The sequence below is a fragment of the Diachasma alloeum genome, unplaced genomic scaffold (assembly GCF_001412515.2).
Source record: "Diachasma alloeum isolate Michigan unplaced genomic scaffold, Dall2.0 Dall_scaffold_00210, whole genome shotgun sequence".
Lineage (NCBI taxonomy): Eukaryota > Metazoa > Arthropoda > Insecta > Hymenoptera > Braconidae > Diachasma > Diachasma alloeum.
In genome coordinates, this window is record NW_021680375.1 from 577,861 (window position 1) to 598,236 (window position 20,376).

A 20,376-nucleotide genomic window follows, 5' to 3' on the forward strand; every position below is an offset into this window, starting at 1 on the left:
GAGGGGGAGAGGAGAGAATGGAGGAGCCCTTGATGACGTCGAGACGTAATTTGCCTACTCGGATGAGATAAGAACCCACTCACCTGCCTCATACCGTGTAATAATGAGAGGATTCTCAGGCGGAGATATAATAAATGTCAAATAAAATTTTTATCGCTCAATTCTCATGTTTAAACGGGTGAAAGGAGAGGGAAGACTATTTTTGCTTCAGATGTGAAGGAATGAACTTGGACATTTCAGTGAATGATTTTTTAAATCACACTGAAATGGTTTTATACTAATGAAATCACGTAATCGTGATGAGTCAAATCGTAGATTTAAATATCATAGGATAAAGATAATCCTTTAAAAAAAAAGCATGGGGAATATCTTGAATCGAAAAGGAGTATTTGAAACTGATGGATATCTCGATCGAATGAAGAAAGTAAGGCAATTTTCATGAGTACAATCGTCTTGCGTCAAATTTTCATGAAGCCCGCCCAACAAACAAAAGATAATTGAATACCATTCTATGAAATATGAATAAACGAATCATAATTGTCCAAATCATTTAGTTCAGAGGAAAATGGGATAATTCTACTTTCTTAATATTGCGTTTACTAAGGTTTTCTTCGAACAAAGTTGATTAGAATTAATAGCTAGAATTATGAGATAATCTCAAATTTTTGACGTTAAGGATAGGAGGAGAATCTGAATGCAATATAGTGAAAATGAGATCGATTTTTTCACTTTGAACAAATAATATTAATATCCAAATACAAAATTTCTGATATGAATAAAAAGAAGCTGTGACTCAATATTCCAAATGAAGTTTTAATTTTTAATTTGGTGAGATGAACAACAGATTAATTGAATTACCGTATGAACTAACTAAAAATTTATAACAGTGTGGGCACGCACTTTTACCAGAATATCAACAGACATTGAATTCCAGAAATTCACACTCTAAAATGTGTTCTAGAAGGAATTGAATTGTAATTATGATTAAAATCATATTCAGTGAGCATAGGAATTAGAACACGAGCAAATCGTTTATTGTAATATGAAAATTTAACAGTTGATAAATTGGGACATGTGATTCTCATCTCATGAGAATGATTATAAACAATTAATTGAAAAAAGGAATATCGAATCTGACAGGAAAAAGGTCATAACGAAAGTGCCACCGGTGGACAAAAAAAGCAAAAGATAATTCGCAAAAAATCTTACCTTGAAATCAGCAAGACGGCGATTCCCACTAGATCAACCGGAGATTCTGCTCACGAACAAAAAATCTGAAACAAAAACACCAAAACTTAGTCATCTCCCCGAAAAAACGCCACACTCCCCCATTCCCTCCCATTCCACTCACAAGTGCATATTCGCATCGTCACGGTTGATATGCATAACCCCGCGAGAAGCGGATCGAAACAGGTCCGTTGGGGCATTTGAAAGAACAAAACAACCGAAGATAAAAGTAAAAAGAAAAAAAAATCCTGACCGCATCCAAGTCCGGCCCATTGTTGGGCACGTCCGAGAGACCCTAGAATGCATAAATTACGGCGCTCGCATTCTGTCGTCCGCCCCCCACACTCCCACTCCTCCCCCTATTTCACTTCTGTATGCCCTTGCCCCACGGTCAGTCGTCACTCCCGAGGGCAAAATGGGGCGTGGTGGTCTCGCCACTGCCCAGAGGTGATAAACTGCCCGAAGGAAATTTGCTGGAGCTAGTCCGATCGCTCTCGTCAACCCCGTGACAATACCCTATTTTCACTCTTTATTTATTGCGGGATGGATTGAATCAATTCGAAAGTATTTTAAATATACTTTTCTTTGTCAACTTGCCGATACAAAGTTTTATCAATCTGAGGAAGAATGCTTTTCTATATATTTCGGAATATATTAGTGATATATCTTATATTTTGTTGTATATTCTACCAAATATATCGGATTTTTACGATTTTATTGATATATCAAATATTTTTTTGATATATTGACGATATATTGGGATATTGATAGGTGAATATATTAACGTCCTATCGAATATATCCCATCTGCATATTGTAAAGAATATATATTTCAACTATAGTTATATTCGGCAGTATATCAGTGATACTAGCAAATATATCGGATTTTTGTACATTTGATGATATATTAGTTGTATTAAATATCACATATTTAATATATTAGCGATATATCAGGAGAAATATATTGTGATACTGATATATGAATATATTAACACCACACCAAATATATCACATCCATATGTCACTCTGAAAATGTGTCAATTATCGATATATTTGGGAATATATCGCCCAATACTGGATTGAGATAGATTCATATCGAAAATATATCGTGAAGAGTATGTAATATATTTTCCAGAATAAAATATATTCCATATAACGATATTTAAAAAAATTATGTCGATATATTTAATATCTATAATATATTTAATATTTAATGGAATTGAGAAGCTTGACCTATTTGCACTGAAAATACGATATCACAATACACTACCCCATTTATTTCGCCAGTCGCCCCAATAAATCGAAAAAAGGTTTTTAATGGGTGAAAATTCGTTCTCTCAATAAAGTTGGGAGACTATACGTTGTAAATTGATCGCCAAGCTTTATTTGAAATCGAAAAATTCTACCATCTATTCAATGTGCTCATTCCCCACCCCCAGAATATCCCCGAAAAAGTGAAATAACACATTAATAATTTTTCATCGCGTTTCTCATACGTTCGAAATTGAATTCTGAAAAATTATGAAATACGAATGTAAATTGGGGAATTTTTGGATAGGATTTCATCCCTCAATTGGCGGAATGAGTGTTTTTTTTAATAAAAAGAATTAGCACTACAACAAAATTCAACAATAAGGAGAATTTTATATTTTTTTCATTAGAAAAATTATTATCAGATTTTTTCATGGGAAAAAAAAAATTTCAACGTTTTTTTTTCATGTTTACCCATAAGGACGTAATTTTCCCGCAAACCGACAAATTTACCCACTTTGAAAAACATATTATCCAGCGCATAACATTACGAAATACCATCTGCTGTGCTTGTATTTGGCGTTGAGCAACTGCAGACGCCCGAGTTAAAATATATAACTCTCGTGTGAGGTTTTATAAACACGCACGGCTGCAGTATAAATAATGAAAGACTTGTGTGAAAGAGAGACTTCTCCGTAAGAAGAAATATGCCGATCGATAAACGTTATGGTGGAGATAAGATCTCTACGGTCGATTGGTTTTCTGAAGAAAGGAGTAGGAGAGAAATAAACGATCATTTTTTTTTTTATAATAGAGGTGAGGAGAATTGATGTGACGACGTGGTTGGAATATTCATGTTATCAGTCGTCTTGAATGGATGGTTAATTCATTAATTTCAATTATTCAATTGTCCGGGGTTATATTTACCGTTGGTGAAGTGAATTAGTATCGTACCTCGTAATTATTTAATTATCTGAGTGCCAATTTATTCACGGAATTTTAATTAATCGAGCGTCATTAGTTTTGAAAATATGTCCTTGACACGGTTTTTATTCTTCAAACTATAATGGAGAGAGAAAAGTAGGGGAAAAATTGCAGAAATGCATGGGGAATATATCAGGAGCAATATATTTAAATTCTAAAAAATATTTATTTAAATATTTATTATATTTGGTATTGTTGAAGGAGAATGTGTTCATATAACGATGTATATATTTATATATCGGAAAATATATTGATATATTATTTATATTTCGATACAAATGTACGAATATATCTCATCTCGAATATTCAGCCTAGAATTTCGATACGATCTAGGATATATTAATCATCTCCGATGGAAAAAATATATGGGACTATATCAAAATATATTTATGTTCTACGAAACGTATTTTGCACTCACAAAATCTTCTGCTCAAAACTCAATAAAAACAAATAATTATTGAAAAAGAATGTATTCATGTAACGATAATTATACTGTCATGAAAATATATTAATATTTTACTCATTAATATATCGTCTTCTTCCATTAAAATATCGGTTATATCGGACAACATATTGAGCAATAACGGCCTTGAAATATATCGCTATATCAATGTATTCCAATATTAATATATCAGTATATCGTCCCCCAAAAATACATACAGAATTATATCCAAATATATTTATATTCAACACAATGTATTGTTTGCTCACATAATCCCCAAACATCTAAAAAAAACACAAATTAACAATTCGATTGGTTGTCGTCAGCCCTACCATAGCATTATATTACGTGTCCCCAAGTATCGATGACCCAACAAACTTTACTGCCTCTCCCGCACGAGGTCATAACTGACCTTTATATCACGGCAATAAGTCACCACAGTATCACAACATCCCCAACCCCCATGCCCCCTACCCTACTAATTCCCGTTTCAACTCCAACAAATTCCAAGAAAGATACCAAGTTCATTGTCTATCCAGTTATATCACAATATTTGTTATTTAATTCTTCCTCAGCTTCTCTTTCGCCGGTATTTCGTGACATTAATTTATAACCCACCCCTATATTTTTGTTCACTCTCTCTTTCTCTCCCGACGACCTAAATAGCCTCGCCTCTGGCGCACAGCCCACCCTCGTTTTTTTTCTTGTGTCCAGACCTTTTTCCCTCACTCACTCTCTTACATTCTTTATGAAGTTGATTTATATGCGACTCGTCTCCCCCTCCCCCGAGAAAAAAAATCCACAAAATCCTGAGACTCAAATGTAAATAAATCAACACGTTTTTTTTCGTACCTCAATTTTCCCGAGAATATTGTGGGGATTATGTAAGAAAAAGGAACTCCCAATTTTGTTTCCACTTGAAAATTCAGTGACAAACATTTTTAGGGGACGGTTGAACGGGAAAGTCGTGCGGGTCACAAAGCTTAGGCTGATGAAGGTCAGAACCTTATACATTACATCCATGAGGGTCATGAGGGTCAAGATATATGAGGAGCGTAAGGGTTAGAGGTGTGATAAAGGTCCGAATTCCAATAAGTTTCAGGAAATTTATAAGTGTCAGCAATGTGATACAGATCAAAAAGCTCATAAGGATCGTAAGGGACAGGCTCATGAGGGTCTCACGAGGTTCATTTATATAACCTCATAGATGAGAGCCTGAAATGGATAAATATACCCATTTGCATTTACTGTCGCACCCCAAACCGGGTTTCTAACCTCATAAGGGATCTTTAAAAAAATCTGGTAAAGGTCAGAATCCGGTATCTCTAAGGGAGTAAGGGCCAGGAGACTGATGACGGTAATAAAGGTCAGGAACCTGATTGAGGTCAAATCTTGATGAGGGTCAGGAGTCTGATAAAACTTAAGAAGCTCGTAAGGGTTAGGTCATGAGGGTTTTGGTCCATATGTAGGGTTCCATATATGAGACCATGAGGTCATAAAGGTCCGGAGACGAATAAGGGTCAAAACAGTCAGGACACTGACAAATTAAGCTTCTGGTGTGTGCAAGAAATTCTTATAAGTGTCAAGAAGCTCATAAGGATCGTAAGGCTCATGAGGTTCTCACGAGATTCTTTATATAACCTCATAGATAAGAGCCTGAAATGGATAAATACACCCGTTTTCATTTATTGTCGCACCCCAAAAGGATCCCTTATGAGGGTTTCTAAACTCCTAAGAGACCTTCAAAAAAATCTCATAAGGGTCAGAATCCGGTATCTCTAAGGGTCGTAAGGGCCAAGAGACTGATGACGGCGATAAAGGTCCGGAACTTGACAAAAGTCAAATTTTGATGAGGGTCACGAGTCTGATAAAATCTAAGAAGCTCGTAAGGGCCGTAAGGGTCTGGGTCATGAGGGTTTTGCTCCATATGTAGAGATCATGAGGTCATAAGGGTCCGGAGACGAATAAGGGTCGAACAGTCAGAACACTGAAAACTTAAGCTTCTGGTGCGTACAAGAAATTCTTATAAGTGTCGAGAAGTTCGTAAGGGTCATAAGGGTCAGGCCCTTATGAGGGTTCTATGAGGTCCATTCGTCTGATCTCATAAAAAATTCTACACATAAGACCCTGGAATAAATCAACCCTCCCATTTCCATTAATTTTTCCTACCCCAATTTTCCCTCAGAATATTGTAGAGATTACACAGCAAAAAAAGAAAAGAGAAATAAACTCACAATTATCATATAAAATTGTAACGTTTTTGCTCGTACGATTACGTGGCTGTAGCCGTAGGAGGGCTTTACCCCTCGTGGTATTCACCTTATTTTCCATTTTTCCCCTCCAACATCGTATCGGCGATTCTCTTTTCCCGAATCCCCCCTGGTCTCTTTGTCCGACCATACAGTGACAGCGGCGCCTCTAGAAATACCGAGTCTCGGGCCATTAATTCTGTTCTTTTCGTATTCTCGGGGTAGTGGGGTAAAGAAGGCCATCTCTTTTTCGCCTTGATCTCTGGGTTAGAGACATCGTTAATCCGTGAGTTTTATTTACTTCGGAAGAATGACAGTTATAGTAGCTATAGTTGTTTTTATGCGTTATGACGGTATAATTTCAGGAAGTTGATAGGAGATATTGAAGGGGATTACTATTTTCATTATTAATGGATTATTATTATAATTGTTAATATAATTGGGAATATATCATATCGGTTATATCGGGAAAATATATTTTAGAGATAAGGGCGTTAAAAAATATCGATATATCATCGATATACCATATTGCTCTCATCATAAAAAATACATTGCGTGATGCCGATGCTGAAATATATTTTTATATCAATATACAAATATATCTAATATCGATAATATTATCATAAGTAATATATCATCTTCCTCCATCACCGATATATTATGAAAATATCTCTTGAGATGATAAAACAATTGAGAGGCTTAAAAATTCAGGAGATGCCCCTGATTCTGACTCTTATCTGTCATCCTGATGATGGCATTGAGAAATAATTATTTTCTTTCTCTAATATGTTCTTATCTCCATAGGCTCATATAGGGTTAAATTCTTGAGAGATGATTCGCGAGCGAAGCGAGCGGAGGGCGAAGCCCCCCCCGGGGGGTGGCGAGCGAAGTGAGCAGGGGGCGAAGCCCCCTAGTATATTTATAATATGAAAATCACTCTTACTCCTTCTCAACCTCAACTTTAGAAATAAAATGACTGTTATAATCGTACAACGTGGAAAATAGATAACATTATATATTGAATCCCGTAATTAAATAACCTGAAAACTCACGGACGATGAAATTTTGTATGAGTAAGAGATTTCTGATTAAGGCAAATATAATTTTCGAGTTGAATGTACGAGCTCTGTTTGAGTGTTCCATAATCTGACGAAATATAACTTTGCACAAGTGATATAGTCGCATTTTTCGTATACACAATCCGAACACACTCGGTGTATATACAACTCATATACAGATACATAACGTAGTACCGGGTTATACACATAGATCGTAATTCAGGCTCCCAACAGGGATTTAAGCTTTCATTTTGATAGGGGGGATGTACCCGGTATAAATCTCAATTGCACTGTCGCCGGTAGAATGAAATTTTATTAATAGCAGTTTCGTTTTGTCTTTCTGCATACAAGATTTTTATATGCCATCGATGGAGGGTGAAAAAAAAAATCAATGCGAATCTCTATCTTTTTATTGATAAAAACAGGCTCAAAGAAATATAATCGAACGATTTGTTGGACATTTTTGTCCTATTTTTTTTCAATTCTCTTTTTGTTCCCTAAGATTGCAGGCGTTTTACTACCCCCCGTGTATGATTGTCGGATACGGCATGAAACAGAATAGCCTACCATCTACTATATAGCTCAGGAGGTAAAGGCTTTGTAGAGAGTTTATATGTGTGACCCCGAGGGCTATAAAGGCAAATGGCATATGAAGCGGTACTGCTACTGTTACACAATCATTTTCTCTATTTCAACAGATTTTTTTTCGCTCTTCGTTACTATCAATTTATAAGTTATTTGATTGTATTTGAATATAATTATATCGAAAGAAGATTTAATATAGTTTCACGGAAATATATCATTATATCATCCGCCATGTGAATATATCGATGTTCTCCATCGATATATTGATCATTGATATACAGTAATGATAATTGTTTATGTAGTATTGAGTATGTCAGTTGATCAGCTATATTTTGATATTAATATAGAAATATACTTCATTCAAATCTAGAGCCGGTTTATATCCAATATTAACAATATATCCGACAATAATATATTAATAATATATGTTCACATATTAAAGACATAATGATATATTTACGTTATATTTATCATATATCGATGTCCCCATTGATAATATACTATTCGATATTCGATATTTTCACAACTGACATATACTCCTACATCATTGATATATTCAATATAATATCGATATTCATATCTATTATATATCATTATATGCATTATAATACTGTTCAAATATATCGATATACTCGCGTATTTTACCCTGGAAATGATTCGATAATAACTCCAGAGTATTATCACGCTGAGATTAAAAATTGTTTAGGAATTTGTCTGTTTTCGACGGGTTTCAGATTTATGTTCAAGTATGTAGGAAGACCTAAAATGTTGGGTGGCGAATAGAGAGAGATGGGAAGAGCGCAGGACCGTGTAATGCATTCCCGTTCATTGTTCCCATCCTGTGTGCTTTCGATCGATGGCGAACGCTGGGGTACCCCTGTGCCATTATTAACGAGCCCGAGTGCCTCGGACCTTATTGTACTCCACGGTGAAATGTCTCTCCCAGTTTTGGTGGGGGTGGAGGGTCATGTTAGTGTGAGTGGGATGAAGAGCAACGGCTCGCTCAAGGGCCGGAGGGTGGTAGAGGGGGGGGGGGGCACTCTGTGACCCCAGTACTTTCGACAACTATTGGATATACCATCAACTATTTTGTACTTGAGTTATTTTTCTCGGTATTGTTTGTCGACTATCTTCCGGAATTGTTTTGAACACTCGAGGGGACCATGACGATGGCGAGAGGATGCTTGTAGTGGAATTGGGTTATGTTTTTGGTGAAGTTGTGAGTGACTACAACTTGTGGGATTTCTATAGAAGGATATACTGATATAGTGATATAATAATATAATGATATAATCGTCAGAAATATATCAATATATATCGATATATTTCTGACGAGTTGAAAATATATTTCATCAATACATCAATTATATCAAAATTTTTTGGCGGCAGAATAAAAAATATATTACCAAATGTAATTTCACCAGAATGTCACCGAAATGAAGGGCAAATTCCAAAAACAATTATGCCACGATTGGTGAAACTAGAGCGAGGAACAATTGTCCGTCAGTGTTGAACACATAAAACTATCGACAATAGGGTTTGGAGTACCAGACTTTTGGTAACAAACGGATTAACTGTTTGGCCCTCGTGTACCAAGGCAAACATTTGAAACCAGACTGGATCTGTAGTGGCCCGCAGGGTTCATTCGCTTTTAGTCGTCGTCTCGGTTTGTTTGAACGTTGCCAAACGACGCGGAGGTAATAATTATTTGTACTGCTGAAACGCGGGTTGACGAGGCAGAGGGAAATTTCAAGTGTTCGACTGGATAATGATGGTCATCGTTTTGGAGTCTCCATTACTGGTCAGTGCTGAATTGATTTCGGATTTGTCACATTGACAATCACTATTGTCAGGTCTGTAGAAAATGATATACTTTTATCGATAGATGAAAATATATTTGATATATTAAATATATCATTCAAAAATATATTTGTTAATATATTGTTACCATATTATGTGATATTCAATTCATTTTCCACTTATAATATACAATATATATGATATATTCAATCGTATATTGTTTATATTTGGAATATATTTTGATTTGTGTGGTATGAAAATTTAAAAAAAGAAAGTATCACATGATTTATGTATTTTGCAAACATTCAAAACCGTTCATTTTATTATTTGCAAATACTAGTGATTGAATGCGTGAAAACATGAAGCGTCACAATTTTAACAATTCAAAACGAGTTGAATCTATTTACATTCTCAACGCTTGCATAATCAGAGGCCAATCGGACCATCGACCTCCATTTTTTTATTATTATAACCCTCTACTACCCCTTCGTCGCCCTGAAGCCAAACGCAATGCAAACGGAGAGCGCGAGATGTTTGCCAACAGGTTTTTTAACGAGTTCACTTGCGAATTTTCATATTATGAGGGCATTAAAATTTGATTGCACCCGGGGTCATTTCTGCATTCACATTTACCTCGTGTATTATTTTTTTTTGTTGTTTCTTCATGTTTTATGTTTCGAGGAGCGAGGGAATAGGGGAGAAATATTTACTGACAATGTCATTGTTTTTTGTTTTAACAACTGGAAGTGAAACAAAGTGTTCTGATTTTCGTTTCTTTTTGTCGGACGATGGATGTTGTTGGATCTCCTATTTTTTAAATTTCGTTTTGGGGGAATGGAGGTGGAAAAATCTCGTCAGTATGAGTGGCGGGTGGTTGAAATTGTTGAGAAATGGTGAATTAGAGAATTTTCAAGTTATAATAAGAGATATATGCGGGTAGAATATTGTCAAGATATTCATATATTAAATATGTTGAATTTACAATATCGATTATATATTCGATATTATTAATATATCGATATACGATCAATATATTAATGGTATATTTGAAATATTTAAGGCAATAATTCATGATATATCGAATATACCAATATATCCCCAAAATATAATATATCAAAATAATATTATATTTGCACAATATATTTAATTTCATACATAAAAACGAATAATTTAACGCCTCACATACTTTGAAAGCGATAAATACTGTTCATTAACGTACAAAAACCCATAAAAAACGGTAAATGTTTAATTATGAAACATCATAAATGCCAGCTGCGACGTAATTAAAGCTCATTAACAGTCTCCCCGAAAGAAGTCTCTCGATTTCTCTCTCATCTCGTGCGATATATATAAACCTCCGCGTCAAACAAAAATCCAAAGCGAATGAAAAGCTCCTGAAAAGGCTTTTATAAAAAAAAAAACCCCGAGTACACGCATATAACTCAAGTCACAAACGCGATATCGCGTGGTAAAGGAAGACTCGTCATAAATTTGAATACATCGTTACGCGCCCGCTGGGCAAAACGAGGCGGTAATTACAGGAGTTGAGCCTTACGGGGGCACCTGTAATCTTTTGATAAATTATCACGATGGCAGGAGGTCGGTTTTAGGCGTGACCGTACTAACAACCATTCACATGTATTTAATACGTGAATAGTAAAACTTGGTATTACTCTCCCCTTGAAAATTTACGTACACCCTGCATCCCCAAAACCACCCACTCACCCTGAACGTTAGCAGCTGTAATGTATATTTCAATCCCCTTCCCATTGCCATTCCCTCCCCACCCCCCAACCAATTGGAAACAACCTCCGGCAATTTCAATTTTTAAATTCCACCCTCATTGGGGGGATAATTGTGATACATTCCTTATGATAATATTTGATGAAATGGAGGTGATTATTATCGAGGAAGTTTAGCCAGGTGGCGAATTCAACGGAGCTTTTTATTATTTCAAATTGGATCGAGTTGATATTTTTGATAATTGGATGAGGGGAGACTAGTGGGGGAGTGTAATGATGAATGGATTGCTTTATTTGATGTTCAGTGGGAGTTTAATTTTTATCAATCATTGAAGGGAAAAAATGGTTTACTAATATTAATATTTGATATAGATGAGTCGATATCGACGATATATTGCGTGGATATATCAATTATATCTCTATATTGATATACCATTTCGTTATATTTTTTGAAATCCGGTGATATTTTTCGCGAATATAAACTATTTATTAATATATCCAATATATTATTATCAATATTATCAATGTATCGCGCAGATATATCATATATCAAACAAATTTCATCATAATCTCAAATCTCTCTAAACCCCCGATAAACTGAGCCTCATATTCTCTCCATAGAAACCCCGCAAGCATACCAGCAACAAAATCAACATTTACCTATTTAAAATTCTGATTTCACCAAAAATATTTATCCTGCATACAATATACGCCGTAACACTGACCCGTATTGCGCTCGAGTATCATGAAAACGTTTCTTCTCCAGCGTAAAACCAAAAAAATATCCGAAAAAAATCCGAAAGGATTAAAAATAACATAAAATCCATGACGACCGGGATGCGCTTTATCGTCCCTCCCACCCTCTGACGGATTACCAGCAAACGAGCGTGCAGCAGCGAGTAGTTTCCAGTGTCCTCTTTCACTATTTCTTTTATTTCACTTTGTCTTTATCGTCACTTCAACTTTTCGCCCTTTGTTCAATGCGAGAGACCAAGGGTTCACCTGCAGTACTCGTTTTAAAAAAAAGAGTATTAAAAAAAAGGGAGAGGAAGAATTGAATGCACAGATGCTTCATGCCAGATCCCTAGCATAACTCCGCTCTCCTCACTTTTCTTCCATCCATTCCCCTCGTCGTCGTCATTTCCGTTGTTATTTTTTTTCCGCTGGCGAGTTTTTTTCGTAATTTGAAAAATTGACGTTACGTCTGTTTTCTCCGTCATGATATGATTTCTGGGGAGTATTGTATGTGTTGTTTGGGAGAACGGTTTTTTATTACGGTATTTCAGAAATATTGTTTGGGGGTTATTGTGTGTACGTGGGCAGAGATAATGAAATTTCTATTTTTAGGTTATTTTAGTTTTTACGGGGGAGACTGATGTTCTAGTTTTATTTTTCGGGATGAAATTTTAATGAAGAATACGTGAGATGCACTGATGAATAAAAATATTATAATGTAGCGCATAATGGAGGTTCAACGGCATTGTGAAGTGAATTTCGAGAGGGAGAATTTTTGTAGTTCTCGCTAGCTCGATTGGAAGAGTAGCCGATGCGATACGCGGAGGCCCCGGGTTCGATTCCCGGCACGGGTACTGGAATTTTTTCACTTGATAATTCTAATTATCTTTGGATATATTCAAGATATTATTCATGAGATTATATATTGATATATCATGAAGACCGTCAAAGTATAACTTGTATATTTAGGGGGTTATATCATAGATATTGACTGGAATATATGAAATATATTCCGGCAGAGCATGATATATTGATATATTATGATATATCAATATATCACATATAATATCTTAAATATATCAATATATCATGCCCAACTACAATATATTCGATATATTTTAGTTAATATCTTCAATATAACCCTCACAATATACAAATTATACTTTAACATCGCACTTTAACTCTCCAATACTCATCAATGATATGATATATCATATAATATGCCAGTCGGACAACGAAATAATTGCTACAACATTGATATAACGATCCGTACCTTCACAATTGATCTCTTTGACTTTTCTCCAACAATTGTCAATGTTTAACCGACCCTAAAAAACTCATTCATCAAAAAATACATCTCCCGGCACCGAAACGTCAGAAAACTTTCAAAGATCCCATTGTCACCAATTCTCGTAAAAAATCCCCTACATAGATAACCTCAAAACTACCTACACACACACACACCTCAATGTGTATCCTCGGATAGATGATGTTAAATTGATCCCGCATATCGTTGTTTGTTCCCCGCAAATAGTCGATTCAGCTCTTGCTTGGAGGGAATCGATTGCCAATGCTTTGGAGTAAAAGAGAGGACAAATGGCCGATTGTGACGATAAAAACGAACTTTACACGAGATTGGAAAAGTTGTAAAAAAAAAATACACATCACCACTCGTACATCTGCACGTCATATCGACAGTTGTATGAGCGCTTGAGAAATATGATTATTCGATAGAAAACGGCATTTCAACGGGCGGACAAACACTTGAATCTCCTGAAGTCAACTCGACGAATGGAAAGCAGATCCTGAGGTGAATGCCATCAATTGGCAGATGGATTTTCCCAATCTATTGTACCATAATATATCGCAATAATGTATATTTGTGACATCTATCATCAGAAATATGTCGAAATTATTACTCTCCGGATATATTTTCTCGCAGCGGTAAAAAATTAATTTTTCCTCACGTTTGAAAAGAGGAAAAAAAACAGCTAAGAATTCGATCAATGGATGATCGAACGATTAATTCTAGAGCCAGAGCGTTTGGTATTGGGAGCACAAGTGGGAGGTGGGTTTATACTACGTGCAAAGTCGAGTCGTCAATTTCCTGAATTTTCTCCCGAAGCACGTAGCAGCGTCGATTTTCAAATCGATTAAACGTCGGTATCGAGGCACCGGAGGAACGCTGAGTACATATATCCTTTTAAAACTCCGGGAGAGAGGAGAGTGGAGAATGTATATGGTATGTACATATGGTAGAAATTGAAGTGAGTGAGAGAGTCAAAAAAAAAGGGAGAATAACTAAAGGATGAGGGGAATAGCTGGTCAGTGCTGTAGGATATATAGCCCCGTGTGGTCTGCAACTGGAAAGGAGTGCGCCGACAAAATCGTAAAGGGAGTATTCCTCCTATACCTTTAACCCCTACGTAGTTACCCTATCTCTTCCTCCTCTCGCAATTTTTTTTTCACTTTTCTTTCTCGTGTGTTGAACGAGCAGACCTCTACGGGAGTTTAAGAATCTCGGGAGAAGAGTTATAAGCTGGGATCTGCACCCTGTGGTCCGGTATAGCATCCAAAAGCCGGGGGGAAAAGAAGCCGTGGTCTCAAGAACTATTCGTCATTGGGTAAATCCGGGGAGAGTTGCGCTTGCTGTAAGATTTGGAAGTGGATGGGGTGAGGTGGGTCTCAGTGTCGTTGTGGTGAATCAATTGATGGTGGGCTGTGGTTCGGGCAGTGGAAAGTGTGGGATGATTGATTATGAGGATTTCAGGAGAGGTGTTCTAAGCTCGAAGGGGGGTTAAGTGAGATGGTGATGCTATCTTTGGATTTTGTGGTTTTTAGGGTTTAAGTCTTATAGCGTGTTTGCGAATAGTTTCTAGATGTTCATGGTCATGCAGTTATCGGAATTGTCAGAAGTAATGAGCAGTTTTGGCGTACTGACGGGATTTTGGATGACTTCACTTCGTTTGATGTTGAGATTGTATCTTAAATTTGAGGGTTTAGATGGAGGTGACGTTTTAGAAATGAATTATATTATTATCTATTACCCACACAATGTGTAGAAATCATTTCCTGATGACCAAGATCATCCGTTTCCCAGGACATCGCTGCCTTGGATATTGAGTGTTCATCCTAAATTTGAGTGTTTAAATGGAGATGCCGCCTTGGAAATGAGTTATGATATCATCTGGTACCCACATAATGCATAGAAATCATTCTCTGGTAACGAAGATCATCTCTGTATTTAGACTTTCAAAAATAAGAAACTTGACGAATTTCCGAAATCGTCGGAAATCCCTGTCATTCATGCGTTTCAAGGTTTTTAATTATCTTTCCATCCAAATTCAAGATTGTCATTATCAATCACATAATCCTCAATTGACTACTCATCACCATCATTGCTAAGAAATTTCATCAACAGGTACACATTTAAATCTATCAGATGTTTAAGAAGCTTCACTTCTTCTGTTTTTGTATCATGTTTAAAATTGGACTGTAATGAAGATGCCGTCTTGGAAATCAGTTATGTCACTATCCAAAGCCCATACAATCCATGAAGATGATTATTCGATGATGAACATCATCCATTCACTCAACCTTTCCAGAACTAGAAATCTCCCAGATCGATCGGGATTCCCAAAAATTTAGAAAATTCCGTTTCTACGCGTTTTACCAATTCCTAGCAGCATTCTATCAAACTTCCACATTGTCATCATCAATCACATAATCCCTAATGGAATCCTCGTCACCATCAGTGTCGGAAAACCTAATCGAACGCTCTCTCCCCCATCCTTTCAAACAATAATTCCCCTTCTAATCAAGAAAAGATCTGAATCCTCTCAACCAGCGCACAAATTCTCTATGATTAATAATCTCATCAACTTGTGAACATGCCTGTGCACAGTATTCCCAGCACACCTGGCCATTACGTGCAGGAATTCATGCATTGCAGCACAACGGTTGATATAAACGGGCAAATGGCTCTAACACAGTCTACCTCCTCAATTAGCTTCACTAGCGCGGATATAAATGCCGCTCAATCGCTTTGAATCCCGTCCACCCACTTCGCGAAAATATGCCACGGTGATTTTAAACGTTAGCCCCCTTGTATACGACGCAGGAAAAACGCGAGGGTGTGTACACCGAAGCTGTTAAGAATCCTTTACAACGTGCAACTATTCCAACATCTCCCAGTACACGTTTCTCCACTCATTCTAAGTTTTCCCTTTGTTGGAGGGAAAATGAGAATTGCAACTTTTTACGGAAATTGCTGTTGGCGCATGTAAGTGGGGAAGCACATATGTAATATTGGATATATAGGAAAAAAATCTATGAATTTAACATTTGCATGCGGAAGCACTTCTCAGGGGGATCATGACTAAATCCTGAAGTGGTAGAAAGGACCAATTAACCTCCATTCAATTAGGGAATGGCAATCTTCTTGCATCCATTAATATCAGAAACTGCATGCTCAAGTGGTATTCTGAAATTGGAGAATTATAGGTGTAAAGACAATCAGTTCTATCTGATTTCAGGAAACTTTTGGAGTTGGATGAAGAGATTGGGAGATAGTTTTTTCAGGTTGGTTATTGGAATGAGTGACGAGAGACGAAAGAAGGCATGACTTAAGGGTTGTAATTGGAAAGTTAGCTATCATAAAGGTCACAAAGTGATAGATCATGTTCGTAAGACTTGAAATCTGTACGTCATATTCGGCTTCGGATGGAAGAATAAAGGTTAGAATCATATTTTTGGCCCTGCAAGGGTCATGAGGGTCAAAATGATATACTGACGTTCGCAAGAGTCATGAACGTCAAAATCATATATTTGCCATTCATAAGGGCCATAAACACCAAAATTTGATAATTCTAATTTTTACGAAAGTCGAAATGTCGACCTTGTAAACATAATTTCTTTGACCCTCATAAGGGTCAAAAATTGATATGGCCAATTTCCGTAAGGGTCAAATTTAGGGGTTAGATTTCCTCAAAGACGGACAGATGAAAAATCAGAATCATACTTCAGACTCCAATTTTCACGCTGTATGACATGAGGTTCAGATGTTCCATCTTTAAAGACCTGAAATTTCCTGACAGTAAAACGAAAATAGCCAAATAACATTCCTCTCCCAAACCAAAATTTTCCATATTCCCCAAAAACGTAAAACCCCTGAGGTAATAAATATTCCTACGATATTTATTTCCCTTTTATATTCCCCAGCGCAACGGGAAGAAGAACCACATGAAATCTGCGGAGGAGCTCCATTCCCAACGATGTAAATTGCACTCTTCTTCTCTCACAACCCCACCTCCGCGCTCCACCGATATACGTTCTATTCACCATCAATGAATACGAAAGATGAATTATTGCGGACGATCGGGCACTGGCGGTACTCAACACAGGCAGCGGGCAAAGTTTGTGCACCAGGAATAGAAAGAGAGTATGTGGGAAGGGGGGGGGGGTGAAGGAGTTTGAAAGGAGAAGTAAGAGAGACAGAGGGGGTGAGAGGGAACCTTTAAAAATCTTCCTATCGATGCTATCGATCCCACGTGAATGTGTTGGGTGGCAGTGCGGTAGCTACAAAATGCAAGAGAGTACATACGTCCTCCTATGTATTGGTATTTTCCTGCTGGAAAATCGTCATACATGGACCCCTAGGTGAATGTGGATGTAGTCTTTTTTGAAGGGGAGGGAAGGACGACGAGGAAGTACTTGGTGGGTGTGTGGTGAGAAGAGGTCTACGCTTTTACGTAGGTACATAAAATGTGGTGCAGGATGCAGCTACATAACCGCTCGTATATTAAAATATAGTTGTGTTGGTGCATATATTTTGGGAAGATTTTCCACTTTTTTCGTCAAGGGGTATTGAAATGAGTAAGACATTGTGCCTTTAAGATTATTTTGTTTGACTTCGGCCCGGATTTTCCTCAAGAAATAGATGATTTGATAAATCTGTTCGGAGTCATTTTTTGGCTATTATCAACATTGCCNAAAGAGAGTATGTGGGAAGGGGGGGGGGGGTGAAGGAGTTTGAAAGGAGAAGTAAGAGAGACAGAGGGGGTGAGAGGGAACCTTTAAAAATCTTCCTATCGATGCTATCGATCCCACGTGAATGTGTTGGGTGGCAGTGCGGTAGCTACAAAATGCAAGAGAGTACATACGTCCTCCTATGTATTGGTATTTTCCTGCTGGAAAATCGTCATACATGGACCCCTAGGTGAATGTGGATGTAGTCTTTTTTGAAGGGGAGGGAAGGACGACGAGGAAGTACTTGGTGGGTGTGTGGTGAGAAGAGGTCTACGCTTTTACGTAGGTACATAAAATGTGGTGCAGGATGCAGCTACATAACCGCTCGTATATTAAAATATAGTTGTGTTGGTGCATATATTTTGGGAAGATTTTCCACTTTTTTCGTCAAGGGGTATTGAAATGAGTAAGACATTGTGCCTTTAAGATTATTTTGTTTGACTTCGGCCCGGATTTTCCTCAAGAAATAGATGATTTGATAAATCTGTTCGGAGTCATTTTTTGGCTATTATCAACATTGCCAGTTCTATCCATCCTCCCGCGTTTCTTCGGGTAATTAGATTGCTCGAATCGACTTTTCACTTCTGAATTTATAAATGATCTTCTTATTCAGAAAAATCCATCTGAAGAGTGAAAAATGTTCTGAATAGCGTCTTCAGATCTTAAAAATTTTTCAAATTTGACTGTAGGGATGAATATTTCATATTGGTAACGAGTTATGTTACTATCTGCTGCTCATACAATGCATACAAATGGTTTTTTGATGACCAGCATCATCCGATTATGTGGTCTTTCGAAAATGAGAAATTTCAGAAAATCGCTATTTGTCAGGTGTTCAAATAATTTGGGTGCATATATTTTGGGAAGATTCTTTTTTCTAGCAGGACATGAGAATAAATGAATATGACATCATGATTTTAAAATGATTTTCAAATTGATTTCATTAAGAAGTGAATGATTTCAGTAGTCTATAAAGTATTCATAAATCAATCCACAAAATTTTTGTCATCCTGCCTCACCACAGCGAGTTCCATTCAATATCCTCCCGCATTTCCTCGGATAATTAAATTCTTCAAATAGAATTTTCCCCTTTGAATCCCCAAATTATCTTCTTATTCAGAAAAATCCGTCTGAGTAGTAAGAAAAGTCGCATTCGTAAAAGGCATCTGTTGAGTGAAGAGGAATCCTCTCTAGAATATCAATATTCTGTATCGAATCCCGAATGCTTCGTGTTTTATTCGTTTTCCGTCCCCTCAAGAATCTCCATCGAAACAAATTCCGTATATTTTCTCGGTTATTTTATTCACTCTATTTTATACGTATTCAATCACTTAAGTGGATTTGACACCCCGCAAAGACGAGCGGTAAAAAAGGGACTCCGGTCTCAAGTTCTTGGTTGAAAAGGACACTCTATCTCTTTTTTTTTCCAGCTCCTCAAACTGATGGCACTTTCAATCTGTACTTACTGCATATTTTCCCGCACCTCTATTGGGGGAATTAAGATGGCTGTATACAGCTGAAGGGAAAATCCCTTTTCTCCTCGGTTTTTATTTCTACTTTCTTTCAGCTCGAACAATGACTGAAGTGATGAAAAAAAGGGGTGAGTGGTGAGATAAAATGGAATGACTGTTTCTATAGCGGGAAAGCTTCTCTGGGTCGGTAGATTGAAACATAAGGGTCATGAGGGTCAGAATAATGAGGGTTAGAATCTCATTCGACTACTGCGAGGGTCAGAACCGTATGGGCGATGCTCGTAAGGGTCAAAATCTGATATATCGGACTCCCAAAAGGACCAAAATTAACTCTCGTAACACTTAATACAACTTTTTCTAGCTAATAAAAATTAAAATAATATTCTTATAGCTCATACAGGTTCTAAGGGTCATAAGGATTAAAATGTGGGAATCATATTCGGCCCTAATGGCCCCAAAAATCGTCATTTCGTATTCGGAATTCCTTGTTATGTAACTTCTGTTACAGTATCATTTCGGGAAAAGTGAGCTGAAAAAACCCGACCTGACAAACTTGTAACGTTAATGACTTTTGGAGATATAAAGGGAAACTTACCCGGTTAGAAAAATCATCCATCATTCCGACGATCCCCAGCTAATTGCATGTTACACATGGACCATCCTTCTGCCAGATTCATTAACCCGAATTGACACAAACCAATGGCTGTTTTGATGGTACATGAGGTATGAAATGTAATGGTAACGTTAATATTGCAAATGTATTGGGGGATGTAAATAGATCCGCAACGATTGTTTTTATTGGATT

The 20,376-nt window shown here is 36.9% G+C and overlaps 1 protein-coding gene across 4 annotated transcripts in view; it reads right to left on the minus strand.

Moving 5' to 3' along the window:
- The window catches only part of LOC107036580 (insulin-like growth factor-binding protein complex acid labile subunit), a 305,119-nt gene that overhangs the window by 95,681 nt on the left and 189,062 nt on the right, over window positions 1–20,376 (minus strand). For all 4 annotated transcript variants that reach the window (XM_015254624.1, XM_015254625.1, XM_015254623.1 and 1 more), the window contains one exon: window positions 1,210–1,274. The gene's annotated coding sequence lies outside the window, so the exon portion shown is untranslated. The remainder of the gene's footprint in view (window positions 1–1,209; window positions 1,275–20,376) is intronic.